General features: G+C 42.3%; 2 protein-coding genes across 2 annotated transcripts in view; one reads left to right on the forward strand and one right to left on the reverse strand.

Moving 5' to 3' along the window:
* The window catches only part of LOC110084023 (netrin-1), a 158,889-nt gene that overhangs the window by 117,632 nt on the left and 26,723 nt on the right, over positions 1–14,534 (forward strand). The gene's annotated exons all lie outside the window — the stretch shown is intronic.
* Positions 1–14,534, reverse strand: part of STX8 (syntaxin 8) — a 194,372-nt gene that overhangs the window by 11,525 nt on the left and 168,313 nt on the right. The gene's annotated exons all lie outside the window — the stretch shown is intronic.

Raw genomic sequence — 14,534 nt, forward strand, 5'->3', positions numbered from 1 at the left:
TGGGAGTTGAAGTCGAAAATATCTGATAGGCTAAAGGTTCCTAAGCTTTGCCTTTAAGTCTATCACCCCATCTTGGCTGGTTCTTGCTTAAGGTAAACAAAACGACCTGTTGTTGATTAGAGACAATGTCCAGTTGTGCAAGGTGAGGACTCTGAACAGTGCAATGCAGGAAAAAGAAATCTAGATGGAATCTCTGAACTCCCCTGGCCATTGGCCAAAGTTGGGTTCCTATTCTCACTCAGAAAAGTGAGAAGAGATCCAGGAAAGCCCAGGCCCAACTTCTCCATCCAGTCATGGAGGTAGCCTCGTTCCGTTCATTCTCTGTCAGCCTGCCTACCAAACAGGGCTATTTTGAGGATAAAATAGGGGTGGGATAAACTATGAAGGCTACCTTTGAGTTTCTTGCACAGATCTCGGTGAGTGGGATGCATCATTTTGTGATCAATTTGATGTCAAGCAAGACTGAAATAGAGGATAAGCCAAGTCAGGTTTGGAGTGAAAGAGAGAACATACTGTTGTTGCTGGTTCTCCACCAGGGTTTGCTACCTTACCTATGTAAGAGCCTGTCCACACTGAGCATTTGTTCAGTTTTCCTTGCACCCATGATACCAGTACGTCATCCCAGTGTCTACACAATTTAGGGCCAAAACTAGTATCAACAGAGTCAAAGCAAGGACACATCCCCCCCCCACAAAAAATCCACAAAACCAAAAACCCTTTCTTTCTCGGTTTTTGACACTACTACTGGGTGATTGTGTATTTTTGCTCTGCTTTGTTTTATATGCTCTAATGCAAGATCTCTGTGTGTGAATCCTAATACTGCATTGTTCTGTGCTCCTCTGCATATTTTGTGGCTGTGTGTTATTTGATAGTATTTTGTGTTAGGGTTTTTCCCCCTCCTGGTCAATCTCCACCCCTTCACACCACATGGACAGGTAGAGCAAGGAGGGAAATGGGGGAGAGAGTGAAGAAAGCAGAGGAAGAAAGCAGAAAAGATGCACTAAAGAGAAGGACAATCTGTGATGGGAGTGAGATGTCTACATGCGCAGCACTGGGACAACCCAAGACACCCCCCCATGTGTGGCTGCAAGTGCTCTATTCAAATTTGCAGCAACAACGAAAGCAACAAGAACAACCAGGGACACCATCAGCATGTGGACAGGACCTAAATTCAGCATCTGGTTGGAAAATCAATTCAGCCTTTATTTGCTTTGAGCAAATTGCTTTTTGCCAACACTTTGTGTTAGCAGACCGGACCAGTTGCACAACCTGAGCTTTTAAAATAATATCCCCTCAATATATACTCCTACTGATACCTTTTCAACTCCATGCCTGTACTCTGCATTGTTGCTGAAGGGCAATACTTGCCTTTCACAGGCTAGTGAGCTAGTTATGATTATCTACAGCACGCAAGGGTTTGGCCTGTGACGTTGGCTGTTACACTGCACATTATTCAGAACAATTTGTGAACACACTTTGAGTCTTTCAGGTAAGATGAGATGTTGCAATTTGTATCTCATTTGGGTCTCAATTTGTGTTACTGTAACTCTGACTTCACTTTTCTTTATTAGGTTTCAGGTCCAGTTCAAGCTCCTGGCGGCGATATTAAAATTTATATACTAATCTGGGTCCTGCTAAATGTTTAGGACTATAGTTCCCATCAGCACAAGCCAGTAATATGCGTAGCTGAAGAGAGCTGCTGCACACAGCCTAACAACCTCAGTATATTTGGGAACACTCCTGCTATCTATAATACTTTCAGATCATCAGGGTGTGATGCTGTGAATGGGATAGGTTTCAGGCTGCACCTTTTCCATCATGATGCCCACCCTGTTGAATGTTCCGCCAGCTCAAGTGAGTTTGGCTTCTTCTTAACAAACTGTTTCTCTTCCAGCTGGTTAACTATGGCGTTTTCTTGGGTGAGGAGGAGTGAGGCAGTTCTTGCTGTTTTTCTTCTGCTATATGGCCACAATGTGTTGTTTACATTTTCCCTTCCTCTTTTTGCTGTTGTGGATGTTTTTTATTAGTACATCTAGACTGAGTTTTATTATTTATGCACTGCATCTCATTTTTCTTTGGTGGCAGAAAATGCAGTACATGGTGGTAGAGGAAATAAATACTTGAGTAGAGGAAGAAATGTATTCGCGAAGGCTTTCACGGCCGGGATTTAATGGTTGTTGTGGGCTTTTGGGGCTTTTTGGCCATGTTCTGAAGGTTGTTCTTCCTGACGTTTCGCCAGTCTCTGTGGCGAAACATCAGGAAGAACAGCCTTCAGAACATGGCCAAAAAGCCCGAAAAACCCACAACAACCAGAGGAAGAAATGTTGCTCCAACTTCAACAGGCAATTGTGCTGGTTTTGTTGCATGAATCGCTCAGTCTCTTGGCTCTGTAAGCACTTTTCTTTAATCCAACTCTGTGCTCTGCTTGTGGCACATTTTGCCCTCAGTTCTCTAGTTATATTTGTGAAGGGGTTGATGTGGACCTTTGTCTTCAAACAGAGCATTGTACTGTTGCATTAGATGATTATTTAATGCTTCCCAACTTCAGTTCTGGAAGTGGTGTTTGAAATTATTTCATGAGATTAATTTAGCATGTGAGCCATGTCATGACATCCAGTACTATCTACCTCTTTTTAGATGCACTCAAACGCTTTGCAGCTTTCCCCTTCATATTTGCTATTAGCACCAACTGCTTTGGGCCACAAATTCTCTCCTGGAGTGCAAAATTGGCTTTTGAGATTACAGTCTGCGCACTCTGAGCAGGCAATGGAAATGATATTAGCTGGAAAAATCCATTGCCATGTTGAAGGGCTAGGTTTTCCTGTCAGTCTTATCATGTTCCTAGCAGTTCTCACAACAGCCGAGGAGTACAGTTTTGTAAGATATGACCTATTCTGTTTTGGCTATCACAATACTTCATTTGCAACAGCTGTGTTCCAATGCAATTACGCAAATCCCTGGGCTGATCAGAGCTGGGCAGGACAACAGCCCAGAGGACATACTGTAGGCAGGATTCTTCTGTTGTCCCTAGAGAAGGGCTACATCCTATTTCCTTGTCTTGTAATTTTATATAAATATAATAATCTGAGGGACAGAAGCAAGCAGGCAGGAAAGTGAGGAGAGAATTATCGTAAGTTTTCTGATAACCAGAAATAAGAACTGCTGTAATTCTTGGATGGCTATACTGATTGACATTTGTAAAATGCAAAATTATGCCTCTGATCAGACTCTGGAATAACATTGTGCACTGGTGATTTGGTACAGTTTCAAATAGTCTACCTCGGCCATTTCAGTGTGAGCCATATGGCCCCTAGGGGGTCCTGGCACATTTGAAGGGGGAGCACAGACTGGAAACAATTATTCGTACATTTATACAACTTATGTTCATTATGTGATTTATGCAATCCTCATCCAGCCTATATTTCTTTCATATTGTGTTTATGGCTGTGGTTAAAAAAAATGAGAATGACTGGTCTACCCAATCCTGAGTAAGGAAAGTCATTCATATACTTGTTTTCTTTGCAGTGGAAGTCCTGATTACTTTACCTGAACATATCTTAGTAAATGTGTGTAAGACTGTTACCCAGGGAACGCTTTCTTTTGAAAGACTAACACGAGGGGAAGGAGACAAAGAACACTAAGCATCTATTTAGAATCATGTCCCAGATCATTCCAAGCTTTGGGCTTAATTTCTTTGAGCAGTGTTGGGCAACTGTGCCCCTATAGATATTTCTGACCTACATTTCCCAGCCATAACCCAAATAGGTAAAGATCCACAGTTGCACACCTCTGCCTGGAGAATGCTGCCTCTTGAAACAGCATTTCTAAGAAATTCAGGAGGTTTCGATATTGTTTGTAGCAATGCTTTTTCATGTCCTGTGATCAGTCCACATGTCCTGTATGACATGCAGCTTTGAGCTGGTGCTTAAACAAAGGAGCCAGCTAGAAAAGCAGAATGTTTCCTGGTGTGATCACGTGGCTGGACTCCGCAGGCAAGTCCTTCCATGTGCTTACACTATGTTCCTTTGGATTCCTCCTTTTTGGATGCTCATGAGGCGAGATGGCAAAATGGGACACAGATACTTCTGTTGAGGATGCTGCATGAGCAACTCTGATGCCTGCTAGAGAGCAACAAAACATCATACCAGCATCCTTTCCTGCCAGTCCCATGACTACCTTGAATGGGAGATGGTCCAAAACTGTGATCAATGAGTTAATGCTGCCCCCTGCTTGCCACCAGAACATTTTACCATGGAACCCCCTTACAATACAGGAAGCCAAAGGTCATGCCAAAGGTTAGAAAGCATCCACCCGGAGCTGCAACTTGCTGTCAAACACAAAGCAGTTTTTCACACTCTCAGTCTTTGGGGGTTGAGCATTTTATTCTGTTTTCATTTTGTGGGTGGACATGGCTGCCTGGCAAACAATGGGGCATCTTGAAGGCAAGTGTGGGTGCCCTTGACAAATGCATTCCATTCTTTTCCCCCAAACCACCATATAAGAAAATCTGGTGTTCTTTGTTATAATTTCAAATAGGTATTCACTTTCTTAGGCTATTTGCCCACATTTTTCAACAGTTTCGTAATGTCTAATAATTATGGCATATGGGGGAGGCAGGACATCCACATGTGATGCCAGAATAAAACGTTGATTCCAAAATTAGAAGTCTCATATATAAATTTGTTCTTTCTCCCTCCAACCAGAGAGAAAGCAATGAAGGCCAAAGTTGTGAAACAATGTCACTGAGAAGATCCTAGGCAGACATATTGGGGGGTGGGATGGGAAAATGATAGTCCATATTTTATGTTAAGTCAAAGTTTATTATAAACTAGGAAGCGTTATGAATTAAACACGATTAAAAACTGTTGGACAGATGCAGCTGTTCATAACTCAAGTAAAACAACTTTATATTGGTATTGGCGGATCTTCTCTGAATTTGCAAAACCTTCTGGTCCCCAGAAACTGTAATACCATTATAAAATTATAATGACATACACGTATCAGGTGAAATTCAAATGTAAATATTGAACAGATCAATGCTTACTGCAGTGGTCTCATCATAACTATAGAGCCATTTTTTTTTCTTTTTAAATTGTGTCCACATTTTGCCAGTTCTTTTTAGGATGCATTTATACTATCACCTGCAAACACTGGGGCTGAAATGCCCTTTTGCTATGAGTCCCTGATCAGAAAAGACAGAGTGGAAAACTTCTACTGATGGAAAAGTCCATGAAGGGATAAGGCATTTTTGTCATAGAAATGTTCACCGAACAAATATTGCTTTAATATACTAAAATCATATTAATTCTATGAAGTGCAGACTTAAATTATACTTGAAAAGGAATTAATCCCATCCCCATCCTGATCAGAATGGGTGGTTCTTCTAGAATAGAAGAAATGTGCACTGACTTCCAGAGAATAATATGGCTTTAAAAAAACTGCTTGCCACACACACAAAAACAATCTACTGAACCCACTAGATAGGGAACTGGGGCCTTGCCTGGGATCCTTATTTGGAGAAAGGCAGCCCAGAAATGAAAACAAATAAGTAAATAAGGTACCTCCAGGAGAGCATGTGTGGCAGAGGAGGGAAGCAAAGTGCCTTAAGCATGTTCTTTCTCTGCATGAGTCCTTTTGTTACAGGGACGTGGTTGCACAGGAATACCAGGTGCCTTTGTTTTCCCAAACCTCCCTTTCACCGCTCATGGTATTCCATTCTATGTAGCTACTGCCTGCTGTGGTGAACACAACCTTCAAAGCACCCCATGATTTGTGGCAATAATCAGCCTCTATAAATATGTGAAAGAGTATTTTAAAAGAAAGAAAAACTTGGGGGGAAAGTTGGAAGGAGCTCCCCTTCCCCATTTTTTTTTATCCCAGGTTCTTTCCATTCCAAAATTTAACTTCTCCACTTAATGCTCTCCTGAGTGGCAAGCCTGGGAGGAACGTTGGTGCTTTATTCAGGTCATGCTGCTCTAGTTTGTTACAGAACGGAGGAGCCCTCGTTCTCCTTTGCTGCTTGAAGCGCCACTGGAGATGTGCGATGGAAACATCCATGGCCCTGTCTTGTGTCTTACAGTGCTTGAAGTGTCTCTGGAACCTGGTGCAAATACTTTTTTTTTAAAAAAAAAATGATTACAGCCTGCTTTTCCTCCCTGATAAAATGCAAGCTGGTGTACAGGTAGTCCACAGCCCGTCTCCTGTCCACGAACTGGTCAGGCTATGACCTTCTTAGTCCCAACTGGATTCTGTATCTTCTTTCTGTGGCTGTTGCTGGGATGTTTTAGTGATAAGACCCTGGCTGTTCTTCTCTTCTAGCAAAGTGGCACATGGGTCTGGCAATGTTCACCTAGCCAAAAGGTGTAATTCCTAATACCCAAATCTGCAGTACTCTCCAGTGTCACAACTTGTTTTCTCTTCCACTGTGATGGTTGTTCAGCATAGCCTGATGAAAGTCAAAGGTGTTTAGATGTAGTGTCCTGGCTAAGAGCAATAGGTTTATATTATGTGCCTTACAGGTGTCTGGTCTCGGTCAGCTCCATACTACCAAAATAGAGCTTCCACTTGCTTCTTTCCAGGTATCAGCCGTCCTCCAAAGGCAAACAATGACTTTTCCTCTACATGCAACACAATATCTCCCTGCCTTCTGTGGGCTTATTTTCTGGACTCCATTCTGGTGGTCCCCAGAAAAAGGACTGCCATCCCTGCCACCAGCTACAAAAAACAAAAACAAAGCAAAGCAAAACAAAAAAAAGTTTCATTTCAGTGTCCCATGTAGATCATATTTATGTCTACCCTTGGTCAGGCAAGACCTTTGCATGCTGAGATTTTGCATTATTGGGCTGGCAAGGGAATATGTCGGATAGACAAGTGTCAGCCTCCTTCCACCCACTGCCAGGCTGGGAATCATATCCAGCAGTTATTGGCTTGGGGTGGGGTGGCCTAGAGGCCCCCAGGAGTGGGGCAAGTGGCCACGTTTGATTGTTATGGCTTTCTTCCAGTTTTGTGGAATTTCCATTTTTGTCTTCCCCAAATGGGTGGATATAGTAGAAAATATGTAATCAAGCAGGAAGAAACATCCCATCCAGCTGGTTTCCTGTTCACGTTTTTAATTGGGCAGAATGGAAGTTCTCTACAAAGTCTGTTAGGCTTCAGGGGAACTGTAACCAAGAACACTGGAATGTTTGAGCTGTAACGCACATCATTTGGCAGTTGATGTGTAAGAAGAAAACACAGTGGGAGGGAAAAAAACCCCTTCCTGTTTGTTTATAACGATGCCCTGTCATAGCCTGGAGCACATCCCCTTGGGCTATAAGCCTGTGAGGACACGGAAGGGCCACAGGCAGGTTTATTAATGGTGTCTGCGCTCCCATAGAAGCCGGCCCAAGTCTTGATTTCCCTCCTGGCAGCCCTAGGCGAAAGGCTTTAATCTAATTTCATGCTTTATTTGCGCCAATTTGTTTTTCAATCAATCTTGCTCAGCAAGAAGAAAGGATATTGCTGAGGGCTCATTTGTTCGGTCTTGTTCCAAGGGTGAGGTTAATAACAGTTATGCCTTGCTGGGAGTGCTGCTGGGTTCATGGAGATTCAGCTCCGTGTATGCATCAGGCACATCCTTCTATGCTGTGACTTTCCATTCCAGCCGTGCAGGAAACACCTTGCACAGCAGAGCGCTAGATCCTGGCTTCTGTCATAAGAGAAACTCTCCCACTAGAGGAAACACTGTGAAATGGCATAAACTGGCACAGGTTAGGCCAAGCAAGAGTCACTCTAGAAAGGCAGGATTTTGTAGAAATGAAGTGAGAGGAAGGGCAGTTTCCCTTCTCTAGGTTTCTGAAGCTTTTACAATGGACTGAAATCTACATCCTTACAAGAGGAAGGAAAAGACAAATTCTTAGTCTGGGGAAGGGCCTGTGAGGGATTTACAGATCTTCCTCACTTCTTGTAAGACCTGGAAGTATCAGCAGAGGAAATCCAAGTGTGGGGCAAAGTATAACATTTCGCTGCCTGAAGCTGACCAGCAGATAGTGTTCTATAACTGCCCAGGTCAAGGTGCCTCCAGTCCAAAGCCAGCAAAGTTACTTTTGCACATGCATCAGAAGATCTCATAAATACATCTCCCTGCATGGAGCAATATAAAGAGATCAATAAGTATAATCACTTACAATGTGACATTCTGTCACCCCACCTAAATTCTGCTGCCTAGTACTGCCTCCCTGCTCTATAAGGCCACGCCTGGGAGAACATACTTTTTCAGAATATCCAACATGGATCAAAGAACAAGGGTCAATGAACTGACATGTAGCCCAGAGCCAGACCTTGGAATGGCATATTTCAAAAGGAGCTTGTTAGGTTGCTTGTTTACTTCTTGGCAGCCAGGTTATTGTCATTGCTCTGATCATGCAAGCAATTCATTGCATGGGCTGCATTATGCCATAGTCATGTGTTACCAACAGACTGGAAAAACACACTAGGGTTGTAAAAAGCATGCTGTTTATATATTGTCCTATAGTGCTTAAAACATTCTCTGGCTAGTTTACTATCTATCTATCGATCAATCAATCAATTGCCCATTTGGCCAAAGACCACTCTGGGTGGTTTACTACAGATAAAAACAACAACAACATAATTAAAATACAGTTTAACAGAACAGAAAATAAAGTTAATAAAATACAAATAAACAGTACAATCCAGCTGTAAATTTTATCTAAAATAGATTTTAAAAACTGTTAAACATTTATTGCTCTGATCATGCAAGTCATTTGTTGCATGGGTTGCATTATCCATATTCTTATGTTACCAACAGAGCAGACTTGATCAAGAAGGCTAGCTAGGCTCAGTGGAATCCGCAGGTATACTATTTTGGGATGTCTGCCTAAATCACCAGGTTTTTAATGAATTTTTAGAAATTGCCAATGAAAGAGCCAAATGAATTGCAGGGGAGAGTACATTCCACAGCCAAGGGGCAACCACCAAAAAAGGCGGGTTTCTCGTCTTATACCTCTGGGCCTCTCTTAGGGTTAGCATCCTCAGTCGGCCTGCTCGAGATGTTCTTGTAGGACAGGAAGATTCTTTTTGAATCAGGCATTCTGCCAAGTTCAAACCATTAAGGGCTTTATACTGTAGTTAGACCCATCACCTTGAAGCTGGCATGGAAATGGACAGGCAACTAATGTAAGGTGTAATGTTGATATTTATTCATTCTGCTCAATAGCCTGGCCACCATTTTCTGGATGTGTTGGAGTTTCCATGACAGTCTCGTGGGCAAGCCCCACAAAGATAGAATTGTAGTAGTCCAATCTTGAGATTACCAGTGTGTGGACCAGCGAGGTGAGGGACCAGGTGCTATGGTGGGTGCCAATTTAATTATACAGGCTAGACATTGCTCTCCCCCATCACCCCCAGCAAGCTGGGTGCTCAGTTTACCAACCTTGGAAGGTCAGTGGCCATTTCTGATATCTCACCTTGAAAATATATACAAACACTCCAGACAAAACCAAGCAATACCTTTGCTATTTAGGATGGCTAGGATAAAAGTTAAAACTTGTAAAGTTTATGGCAAACTGTTGAAAAAGTGCCATTTAAAAATAACTTTTGTGAGTAACTGCATAATTATTTGTTAACCTAAAAAGATAATTTTGTAGCTATTATGTTACTTTCACTATAAGTTTGTAACTGTTACATTTTTTTTTTGGACTTATATACCGCCCCATAGCGCTACAAGCACTCTCCGGGTGGTTTACAATTTAATTATACAGGCTACACATTGCCCCCCCCAGCAAGCTGGGTACTCATTTTACTGACCTCGGAAGGATAGAAGGCTGAGTCAACCTTGAGCCGGCTACCTGGGATTTGAACCCCAGGTCGTGAGCACAGTTTTAGCTGCAGTACAGCGTTTTAACCACTGCGCCACGAGGCTCTTTCTTTCCAAAAAAAGGAAAATTAATATTGAAAAAAAAAATAAAGTAGGCAAATTCAGGAGGTTGAGCTTTGACAACAAGTGTAAGCAAGGTTTGACTCTGTTCTGGATGTCTGAATCAATGGAAAGGTGAAATGAAAAATGGTTCCCTAGTCCAGCCTAGTTGTAAAAGTGGAGCAGCTATTACAATATGTTCCTTGTTTGGAGATAACCTTTCTTCCAATGCTCACAAGTCTTTAGCTTTTGGAATATCTCCAGTGGATGAATTTTCATGTCTAAAGTGTTTCTCATGTAGGATGCTGTCACTGTGTTTCAGCACAGGCTTCATGGTGAAACATGCTGCCAAGGTAGAACAATTACACATGGATTTCTTCTAGCTCTCTTTGACCAGATGCGCTGAGTTTGCAAAAATCCAGCAGGATCCATTAATGAAAAGCTCAAAGCAGCAAACCTTTTGAGGAAATTGCACTTAATCAGCATAGAAAGCAGATACTAGTTCTGTGAAATTTTTTTTTACCATTGCCCATGGAACTATTTGCTGCTTTGTAGCTAATCTTAAAAATATTAAAGCCAGCAAACTCACTCAAAGGACAGATTGAGCCTGATCATAAAATTAAAGAAATTACAGGATTGGGGTGGAAAAACCTTGAATATCACTGAGTCAACATCTTTTTACCAGGAGGAAGGAATCACTGCTACAGGACTCTTCTCTTTTATCCAAGTTGCATCTTCACAGAGAAAAGTGAAAATGATTATGATAGTGATTCAGCTATACCAAGGTTAGCAAATTAGGTAAAGGTAAAGGTTCCCCTTGACAATTTGTCCAGTCGTGTCTGACTCTAGGGGATGGTGCTCATCTCCGTTTCCAACCCATAGAGCCAGACTTTGTCTGAAGACAATCTTCTGCGGTCACGTGGCCAGTGCGACTTAGACACGGAACGCTGTTACCTTCCCACCGAGGTGGTCCCTATTTATCTACTCGCATTTTGCATGCTTTCAAACTGCTAGGTTGGTGGGAGCTGGGACTGTTCATACAAAACGGTTTCCCTTTTTTTTATTGAAAAAGCCCCTTTGTGGCCAAATAAATATTCTGTTAAAAAATTTAAAATATGCGTGTGTCGGCCACAAGGGTCAAGTCCCGCAAAATATGGCAAAATGGTGCCTGTGCCCACTAGATTCTCCAAAAGGAGTCTTTGAGTCATAGTTTTTTTTTTTTAAATGACGGTAAAATTTAGGGATGGGGGTGCATGGTGAGCAGCTGCAGACTCACATGTTTTCCATCCCTGTTCTACACTTAAGACTTTTCATTGTACCCCCCTTCACTTCAGCATTGGCTAGATAATCACTGTTGGCCATTTATCTTTTGGCACCTTCTGGAAAGTTTCCAGTGTGCTGTCTGTAAATGGTAATTCCCTTGATGACTCATTTTGGGGTGGTCCGAAACCCCTAGCTGATGGCTCTGCTTCTTCAGGATCAGACGTGGAGACTGGGCAGTCAGTAGTTTTCTCTCAGTTGCTTTGCTGTACTCCTGGAAGGAGAAGTTCTTTGGCTTCCTGCATCATTCGTGACACCATTTCTTCTTCTTGGGTACTTTCCCTTACATTCCATACCTCATGCTGATGTGGTGGCCGACTGCAGGGTTTGGGACCGAGAGGCTTCTTGTAAAGAGGGTTGGAGACCTGGCTCTGCAGCTGGAGAACAAAGCAGATGGAGCATGCAGGTCCACAGAGAGGGGATTAACATGAAGCTCTGTTGATTCACTTGCCAGTGCTCTCACTATATGTGTTATACGGAGCACAGTGGCTACCTAGGCAGAACACTGATCCCCATGTAATGAAGTGCATCCACTGGTACACAGAGCTCTCTCTTCTTTCACCTCCCCTTCAACTTTTGGAACTTCCCTGGAGATAAGTACTGTATTTTTTGCACCATAAGACTCACTTTTTTCCCACAAAACAGGGGGGTGGAAAGTCTGTGCATCTTATGGAGCGAAGAAAACAGATTATATTTTCCTGTTTTCTTCTCCTAAAAAATCGGTGTGTCTTATGGAAAGGTGCGTCTTATAGAGCGAAAAATACGGTAACTCCTGCATATAGGGCGTGATGTACTAAAAGAGAACTGTGGGTTTGGCAGGAATGGGCTAGGCTGCTGCAGTCTTTCCAAGACTACAGATGTCTTCTGAATCGAGTTTGTTTCATCTAAAAGCAAGAAAAGAGGCACCTCCAGACAATCAGCTCTGGAGGCTGTGTTACTAACAACATGAGAAAAGCTATCTGTGCCAAAGAGATAATCTAGAGCCATCCGTGATCTTCTCTGGCTAGCTTGAAAAGAGCTTCAAGCAATCTTACAACTTTAACATCCCGTACAAATTTGAAGAATAGCAAGCTTTCCATCTTCAATTCACTGCTTGAAAAATATGTCTGTGATACTAGAGACACCACACAGCCAGTGGAGAAGACAATTACGTATCCGTGACCTTTTGACAACTTGCTTTTGCATTAGATTGTGTTGAAATCATAAAAGAGCACAATGGCATGGAAGAGTAACAAGGTATTGAAATGTATAATAATAAATAACATTATGAAGTTTAATTTATAGTAGTATAGATTCAGTGATGGGGGGAATAAAAATAAATGCATATAAGAAAGACTGTCTTGAGAGAGAGGCAGATAAATAAACCCAGCTAATTTACCTCCAAAGATAGCCCAATTTGCCTGCCATTATCCAGTGTGCATACTTAGGAAAACAGAATGGGAGACAGATGGACTAAAATAGATGTGCTGTGAACAACACAAGCCAGTCTACAAGGAGAATATCATGTACTGCAAGCGCTGCCACTATGCGTGTCAGGCTTCTGGCATTCTGTCTAGGACGATGCATCCCAGCTAATGCAGGCAGTGCACTTTGTTGTAGGCTCCAAACGTCTCTAACACTGTTATTTAAGAAGTGTTTAGTGCTGTATGGTTTCAGCGCCAGACATTTTGACTACCCACGATTTCCATCTACATGAACCCTATCCTGAGAACTCGGACAGCAGCATCCTGGGCTTTCTTTGTTCCAGGCTTAGCAGATCTGAAAGTATGGAGCTTAGAATTGTACTGGCAGAGCTACATGTCATTTCTTGCCCAACACCTGGGAGTGCCACTGCACAGCATACAAGGGGGCAGTAAAAAGTGGGAGCAACTAATTCCCCAACAGGACATTAAGAAAATAAATTTACTAAACAAACACACTGGCAAGGTGTTTAGCTGTGAAAAATCTCCTGACATGTTCCTAAGCTGCCAATGAGACAAAACAGCTGCCCCACATTTTATTCTATTTTGAGGAGTTTAAAATGCTAGGGAGTCCAGACATGCTTGAATACTCAGGGCTTGTGCTGTGTTATATAGTAAAAGAGCAGAACAGGGAACAAAGGGACCCTCATGGCACTACCTATCTGCAATCTTTTTCCAGCTCTAGTGCTTACCTGCTTGCTCTGCTTTGCTCTTCAGAAGTTCACAGTCACTTCTTAGGCACCCTTCAGTTTCGAAAGACCATGATAATGCACTACAGAGCACGAAGCCTGGGTAGAATAATATGGAGGATAGGCTGTTACCCAAGCAGCAAATCCCCCCTCTCCATGTCACTGAAATAGTCCAATGGAAAGGCAAGAGCCAATACAACTGGTTCCAACGAAGTCGCAGGAGTTGCCAGAACGACGCGAACTGCCTCCGGGACTCCAGCTCCGGATTTTGCCTCAAGGTTTACTCCTGAAGCCTTTTCTATCAGTGGATATAGCCACAAGGCAGTGGAGGTTTTAAATCAGAGTTTTCCTTCTCCTAGATGGGCTGTCTTCCAAGGCTGACAGCCCCATCTACCCGGTTCACAATCAATACAGGTGAATAATCCCCTTCACAGTTTTCCTGTAACAATTTACATATTTCTAACTAATACTTCTTTCTATTTTTTAAAAAAGGTAGAGAACCTGTAACAGCAGCATGAATTTAATTTTATTTTCTTTAAAGATTTCATTAAGTGAAGTAGCTTTGTTTGGAAGTGAATCCCGGTAAACTGTGCACTCTTCTGACATGGAGCAGCAAAAGGGGGAAGGGGTGCAAATTCTTTAGCTGGAGGAGCCACAAGACTGTACAAAGCAGGAATTAAAATCAGTTTATCTGCTGAGAGAAAGGAAAAGTGTTTGGTATGGTGTTCTTCCCCTTTTCTCAAGAGCGACATCTAGATGGCAATCTTCCATAACTTTGTTGAGAGGATACTCCACTGGTAAAGAAAGCTATTGCACAATTTTTGTATGTTGTGCAGATTGAGTTGGCAGCTTTATATGTACATATTAGGAAACTAATCCTGAAAAGATTACTAAAAGGATTTATAAATAAGGACTGCATTAATTGGAGAGCAAAGAGTAAGAGAACATCTACATTATAATTTCCAAAAAAGAAGATAATTTGGGGAGTGAAAGAAGTCAAATACTTCATCTTCTGCCATTTGGAAGTACAAAACACCCAGCCAAAGGGCACTGCAAGAAAAGAATCTCCAATGGGTCATGCCAAATTTAATCTCCCCCCCCAAACTTTGAAACCAGCATGTCTGATTCCTGTATTCTCTCTGTGAGTTGTAG

This window comes from Pogona vitticeps, chromosome 2, assembly GCF_051106095.1.
Source record: "Pogona vitticeps strain Pit_001003342236 chromosome 2, PviZW2.1, whole genome shotgun sequence".
Taxonomy (NCBI): domain Eukaryota; kingdom Metazoa; phylum Chordata; class Lepidosauria; order Squamata; family Agamidae; genus Pogona; species Pogona vitticeps.